Genomic DNA, 7,856 nt, shown 5'->3' with positions numbered 1-7,856 from the left:
GCCAATGCTGTGGCTACACTCACTCCTCAGCCCCTCCCTGACCCGACCTGACCTGACCTGTCTTGAGAAGCCACACCCCATGCCAGTTCACAAGCCCCTCTTCATCTAAGTAACTAAACAGCATAAAATGTGGACTCTCTTCTCAATAAAATGCTGCTGCTGGCAGCCATTCGATGAATTCATTCTCAGATCTTGTCTTTACAACCTCTTTGGGTCACCCACCCAAAGCAGGAGTCAGGAGGTCTCTGTCCAGCAGGGTCGACTTCTTTCCAAGTTGCAGTCAGTCTGATCTCTGGGCAAAGAGAAAAGAAAGCAATTGCTTTCTACTGGAACCGTTTTAATAGTATTCTAATGAATTAATAGTCAGCTATTCCCAGCCTTATTTACCACTGGATGACCAGCAGGCGCCTTCCTCTCACCATACTAGCCCCCTTGTCTCCCGGCCCCATCTGTACATGTCACACACAGAAGGGGAAATAAAGAGATGAGCAAACAAGTAGACTTCTTGAAAAAGTAAGGAACTGGGGCTGGAGAGATGACTCAGAGGTTAAGAGCATGTCCAGAGCTTCTGAGTTTGATCTGGTGATCTCTTCTGGCCTGCAGACATATATACAGAATAACTAATTAGATAGATAGATAAATAGATAGATAGATAGATAGATAGATAGACAGACAGCTAAATGGATGAATGGATGGATGAATTTATGAGTGAATACATAAATAAAAAATGAAACAATTCACAGAACTAACCTGTCATAACAATTCGCAAAACCTCTCCAACACCCGGAAGTTGTTACATGAATCGTGGAAGGTCTGTGATAAGAAATCTTTGTGTGTGCTCCAAATTTGAAGATATTGGCTATCCTGTAAATAGATCCCTCGTTTCGGTCAATTCTGTCTGTCTGTCCACCTTGGGGGAGTATTTTGTGACGTTCACGCAGAAAGGCAGGGGAATTGCGAGTGATGTAGCACTTTCGTTCTCAGTCATTAGATGTAACTTTGCAGTAGTCCTTGGACCTTAAAGAGGTTGCTGCTGTGTGTGTTCCTTTGCACCTAATGAAATAGTGTGGCAGTTACCTACCTACTCGTTCAGTACAAATAGTCTATATTGTCAACTGACTACACGATGGCAGTGCCTGGGATTCTCTGTAGCGAATCCCTTAGGCAAATGCAGTTCAGACTTGCTCAGTACTACCAAGTTTGAAACAGGTCATGAGGGAAGCTCTCCCAGCATGAGACAAGTTGGGCAACAGAAACCTTAACAGATGATCTCATGCATTGAGCCAAATACTTCCCTCATTAAAGTAGGTAGGTAGGTTGTCTCCCCCCACCCCCAATTCTGTTTCAGGATTAAGGTCTGTCTGAGAATCCATGACCAAGGAAAGCCAATGCAAAATCCCCAGGGTAGGGTTTGAAACCACAGAGAGAGGGCGGCGTGTCGCTTACTGTTCTGCTCAGCCAGCTTTCCTCTATGGCCCAAGCTCACATGCCCAGGGATGGCACTACTTACCACCTTCCAGAGGAGTGAAACCTCCTAAATCAGTTAGCCACATGCTAGTGTCAGTGGAGTCACGTCCGGAGTATGATTTGGCTTTCGAGTATGACTTCTTCCTTGGTTCTGTCACCCGAAATCCTACTGCTCTGACCCCCAGAGACACAGCCAATAAACCCTCTTGCTTTGAAAGCCAAAGGGTGAATCTAGATGCTGCTGTTGTTTACAATGAAGACCAAAGGGAAGTCATCCCAGTTCCTCCCGTTTTTTCCCACCACAGGCTACACGGAATAAGCAATACTCTTGGAAGCAGGTGTGGACCTTCCCGGCCCAGTAAGAAAAAGGCTCAGCTGCACCGCAGAGCCTGGCACTCTCAGACAAACAACAGCTAAAGCTTTAACTCAGGAAACAGATGTATGTTCTGGCCTAAGACCCTTTACTGGGCCCTAAGGGAGACTGACATGCCTCAGTCGATAAGAGTTCTTGTTCCTTCCTTCACTCCCTAGCAGCTAGCTACCTCAGGTACACTCTTCTACTAAAATCTATACAAGAATCTTCACCTGTTACATCATTTAAGTAAAATGACCACTTGTAGGGAAAAAAGAAAGCCAGAAATATAAACGTCATGGTTTTAAGGTTTTAAAATGTGTTTTAAAAATTGTAAAATTCTGCTCCAATCAGCGGTTGTTCTAAATGTTGATTAAAAATGAGACTGCATCATAATGAAGTAGACTGTGGAAAGTTACTTCAGAAGTGTTGCATCCCCAGAGTGACAGGGGCATCAGAGCGGCCGTGCTATCTATCTATCTATCTATCTATCTATGTATCTATCTATCTATCTATCTATCTATCTACCTACCTATCCATCCATCCATCCATCCATCCATCTATCTATCTATCTATCTATCTATCTATCTATCTATCTATCGCGTATACAACAGTCTACTTCCATGCATGCCCACAAAGCAGAAAAGTGCGCCACAAGATTTCTTTCTTTCTTTCTTTCTTTCTTTCTTTCTTTCTCTCTCTCTCTCTTTCTTTCTTTCTTTCTTCTTTTCTGGAAGAGCAGCCAGGGCTCCTGACCTCTCAGCCATCTCTCCAGTCCCACTGCTGTGCCTTTACAGATGGCAAAAACAAGGAATGATGCACTGTGTGTTCCTAACAATAGAGAATGCATCGTAAGGATTTCATTTTAAAGTTGACCGCTTTAGAATGAGACTTAATGAGGAGCTAGCACGGAATCCTCTCAAAAATAATTCACCATCCACCTTATCTCAGCCCAACGCATTAGACTAACTAACTAACTTAATGACCTCCAACCCTGTAGGATGTTTTGGGTCAAGTTTTGTCTGAGTTTTTTTTAAAAAAAAATTGCCAGGTGGTGGTGGCTCACACCTTGAATCCCAGCACTCCACTTGTGAGTTTGAGGCCAGCCTGGTCTCCAAGAGCTAGTTCCAGGACAGGCACCAAAAGCTACAGAGCAACCCTGTCTCGAAAATCAAAAAAGAAAAATGTGTGCTGTTCTAGAAAATGCTCTTTCCCTCTGAACACGGCCCCTCCACACAGCTCTGACAATGCGGGAAGATGCAGAGAGCCCAGTTGGTCCCTTGGCCTGATATGTCTGCCTCCGTGCATTTGCAGCAGCTTTTCTGAAGCTAAGGGGCAGCTATACATCTCTTGCCACTCAGAGTCAAATTCCCTTCAGTTTAGCCTTCCCTAGGTGCTTGTTCACTTCAGAGGACTCAACCCTCATCCTCCATATCATCCTGGAATAATTTGTGGGCAGGCTTTATTTCTCATATTGCTGAGTATGAATATCTGTTCATAAGAGCAAGGAACTCCCCATGGGTGGAGGAAGTCGTGAAAAAATTTTAATGAAGCAAAGAGAGAGAAATTTCTGGTTTTGGAAAGAGGAGATACTGAATGGCTTCCTCTGTGTCACGAGACAGACTCTTGGAAAGCAAACCTCAGCTTGCACTCAGTCAGTTCAGGGAGAAATAGTTGCAAGGAGGTAAAGGCCCATGCCTGATGACATCGTCAGTCCCTTCTCTGGAAATTCTACCGTATCCCAGAGAGCTCTCAGAATCTTGTGATGTCACTTGTGTCCTAGAAACGCCAACGGCCCTCAAGACACACTCTTTCAATGCCTGTAAGACTCCTCGCTTCTAGACATGTCGTCTAGACTGATGAGTCTACTTGGGAGAGAGAACGGAGATCGTGAGGAGGCCAGGGTGAGGGAAGAAGAAAGCTGGCCCCAGATCTCACAGGGAACCATGGAGAAATCAGTGGTCCTGGGAAGACAAAGTGAGTTAGTTCCCCACTAGCAGGGACTGGAGAGATTGCTGGATGTGATGGCCTTGAGCCTTCCAGGGCTAGGGTTCAGGAACTGGGGGGGGGGGGCAGTTTCTGGGATGTTTCTCTGCATCCCTAAAGGGCCAACGCACATCAAAGATGCACGGTAGTTGATTGTACAAAGTCAGGAATTGACAAGCATGTAGCCTTTTGCTAGAGATGCTCTTCATTCACGCTGAGTGCCGAAGGGGTCAGTGAGATTTCAATACCAGCGCTGCTTATCGCCCCCCCCCCACACACACACACTCCTTTTTGTTGTGTACCAGTCATACTAGAAAAAGGGAGAGTGAGTCGTGCTCCGCCAAAGCCTGATTTTACCATGCTTTCTATCACAGCCATTAGCAGGGTTGAGGCATCAACCTAAGGTTTCTGGCTTTCCAGTTATGAATGACACCCTGGTCTCCGGGTTCAACCTGAGAACTATTTAGAGACAGTGGGTGAGAGAGTGGGAAGAGACTGCAGTTGTTTTCTTTTTTCCTCTTCTTTTGTCTTTTTCCTTTCTTTTCTTTTTTTTGTGTTGTTTTGTTTTGTTTTTGAAGAAAGGGTTTCTCTGTGTATCTTGGGCCATCCTAAAACTCACTCTGTAAACCAGGCCATCCTTGAACTCAGAGAGATCTGCCTGCCTCTGCCTCCCCGAGTGCTGGGATGAAAGGCACGCCCCCACCACCACACACAGCCTGGCTGAGAACGCTCCGGGTGTCCTGGGCCGTTAGTAAGTGAGGATGGCTTTGTGTGTGTTGTGAATCTTTATGATGAATCTTTATGTCCTATGCTTAAATGACATGAGTCTGAAGCATCAAGCAAGCGAGTTTGGCACCCACCCCTAGACTACCAGGCTTCTTCTGAGAGCACATGGCTGAGGTCTCTGAATAAGGCTTAGAAAGCTTTGCCCTGGAAAGCAGGTAACGTCTGAGAGACACACACTCTAGAAAGAAGGGAGGATCGACTAATACCCACAGAGGGGGAGACTCAAGTCAGAACCCGCTCGGACAAAGTCTCATCTTTCAGTCACTTCCCGAGCAGAGGAAGAAAGGAAGGACCACAACGATCTCTCCTTTTGTGTCCTTTGCACACTCTTCTCTCGCTCCGATGGACATTGTGATTCAAGTGGGCCTCGTCCCCCTTTTCCAAGGCATGTTCATTGTGGCTCTAGATCAAGGAATCTGATTTTTGTTGTGTGGCATACTCTATCTCCTCGTTATCTATGACTGAGAATTTTGATGTCTCACAAGTTCATCACACATTTGCAAACTTAGGAAGACCGAAATGAATTCTGCTGAAGTTTTGGGGTAATTTTTATGAACTATGGGACTCACTTTGTTCCGACAGGACACGCACTCACAATCTCTCATCACACCCACACAGCGGAACAACTTTGCGGTTCCTCCATCATGTGCTTATTGCTGTCAGGGAACTGAAAACCCACCAACCAGCCACCCGCACCGTCTTTCCTTGTTTCTCAGTTTGTTCGTATATCGACATGAAGCATCTCTCTCTCTCTCTCTCTCTCTCTCTCTCTCTCTCTCTCTCCCCCCCCCCCCTTGGAACTAGGATTACAGACAGCTATGAGCTGCCATGTGAATAGAACCTGGGTCCTCTGGAAGAGCAGACAGTGCAGTCATTGCTGAACCGCTAAACTATCTCTCCAGCCTGACATAGCCTTTAGGTACATAGCCCTGCCTGGAAAACATGAGTTTCAGAGTGCACTCTGTCCCCTGAATAAAGTTGTAGGAAATAGTGTCTATTTATCGTTTTTATTCTATTTATTGTTTTGTGGTTTTTTTTTTTTTTTTTTGACAGGGTTTCTCTGAATCTGGAACATGTCCTGGAACTTGTTCTTGTAGACCAGGCTGGCAGCCTCAAACTCTGCCTCCTGAATACTGGGAATAAAGAGGCCTGTATTTAATATACAAATTAATTTAAAATTTCACTCAAGTGTTTATGTGTGTGTGTGTGTGTGTGTGTGTGTGTGTGAGAGAGAGAGAGAGAGAGAGAGAGAGAGAGAGAGAGAGAGAAAGTTTCATTATGAAATCAAAAATCAATCAACAACAGTGAACTTTTTCTTTATTTGTTTCCTTACTTTATTTCTTCATTGACTTACATTGGAAGTTAGTCAGTACAGAATGATCAGAATGGTAGGGTATCCTTGGGAAAAGAGTAAGAAGATATCGTGAAAGTGTATCATGAAAGTAAGAAGATATCATGAAGATATGTCGAAAGTCCCTTTCGAGAGGGAGAGGGAGCTTTCCCGAGTCCCCCCCCCCCGCCCCCCCCCCCTTGTGCCTGCTTTCCAAAAGTCCTTTCCCCAAGGTCAGACATTTTTTAGATAAGCAAGGGTCTCCATTCAACCCCTTTTGAGGAACTTCAGGCCCTGACATTAACATATGATTGGAGTCTATCTCTATCGCCCACTCTTCAGCCCCTCCCTGCCCTGACAGGACCTGAGAAGCCACACCCCACCCCACCGCAGTCCACAGGCCCCTCTTTACCTCACAACTACAGCACAAAATGTGGAATCTCTTCTCCATAAAATGCTGTCTGCAGCCATTCTACAAATTCATTCTCAGATCCTGTTCTTACAACCTCTCGGGGGGGGGGGGGTCACCCACCCAAAGCAGGAGGAGGTCTCTCTCTCTGCGTGTCCAGCAGGGAGGGACATGTTTCTTTCCATGTTTCTTCTTTTCTATGTTGCCGTCAGTCCAGATGTGCTGGTATATGGTCCCAGAGATCTCTGAACTGAGAGAGAGAGAGAGAGAGAGAGAGAGAGAGAGAGAGAGAATTGCTTTTTATTGGAACAGTTTTAGGGAATCTGATCAGCTATTGCGCCCAAACCTGCGCCTACCCAACATCAAATTTCATTTCAAATCAAATTCCAACATCAAATTCACAACATCAAATTCCATTTCAGTAAGATGGAGGCCAGCCAGCATATTCTTAGCCAGTTATGTTTCCAGGACAGTCAGGAGAGGAGAGGAAAGGAAGGAAGGAAGGAAGGAAGGAAGGAAGGAAGGAAGGAAGGAAATAATCGATCTAAAAGAGAGTAAGTGTTTTTTTTAAAAAGTAAATTATAAAAATAAAGAATAATAAAGTAAGAAAATACATACATAAAAATACAGATAAATAAGCAAAGAAAGACTGAATAAAAGAGTGCATAAAAATAAATGAAAAAAACAGTCAATAAGTAAATCTGTCAGGCTGAGGAGATAGACAGATACAGAGATTAGATAGATAGATAGATAGATAGATAGATAGATAGATAGATACATAGATCGATGGATGACTGAAGAAATAAGTAAATGATTGAATGAATAACTAAATAAATAACTGAGAGAGAGAGAGAGAGAGAGAGAGAGAGAAAGAGAAAGAGAGAGAGATAAAAGTAAAGTAAGTGGAGGATAGCCAGAGAAGTAATTAAAGAAGATCTTTAAAAAGTTTACCTATCAATTCATTATAGGATGGATGGACCGATAACTAACTAACTGAATAACTAACTAGCTAAATACATGCATACATAATAAAATAAGTAGATAAATATATATCTAAGATAGATAGATAGATAGATAGATAGATAGATAGATAGATAGATAGACAGATAGAAAGACAGATAGATAGATAGGTAGGTAGGTAGGTAGGTAGGTAGGTAGGTAGGTAGGTAGGTAGGGAGATAGGTAGATAGATAGATAGATAGATAGATAGATAGATAGATAGATAGATAGGTAGGTAGGTAGGTAGGTAGGTAGGTAGGTAGGTAGGTAGGGAGATAGGTAGATAGATAGGTAGATAGATAGATAGATAGATAGATAGATAGATAGAAAGATAGATAGATAGATAGATAGATAGATAGATAGATAGATAGATAGATAGAAAGATAGATAGGTAGGTAGGTAGGTAGGGAGATAGGTAGATAGATAGGTAGGTAGGTAGGGAGATAGGTAGATAGGTAGATAGATAGATAGATAGATAGATAGATAGATAGATAGATAGATAGATAGATAGATAAAGTAGAGGATAA

Source organism: Myodes glareolus, chromosome 1 (genome assembly GCF_982192425.1).
Source record: "Myodes glareolus chromosome 1, mMyoGla1.1, whole genome shotgun sequence".
NCBI lineage: Eukaryota > Metazoa > Chordata > Mammalia > Rodentia > Cricetidae > Myodes > Myodes glareolus.
This window is presented reverse-complemented; position numbering follows the sequence as displayed.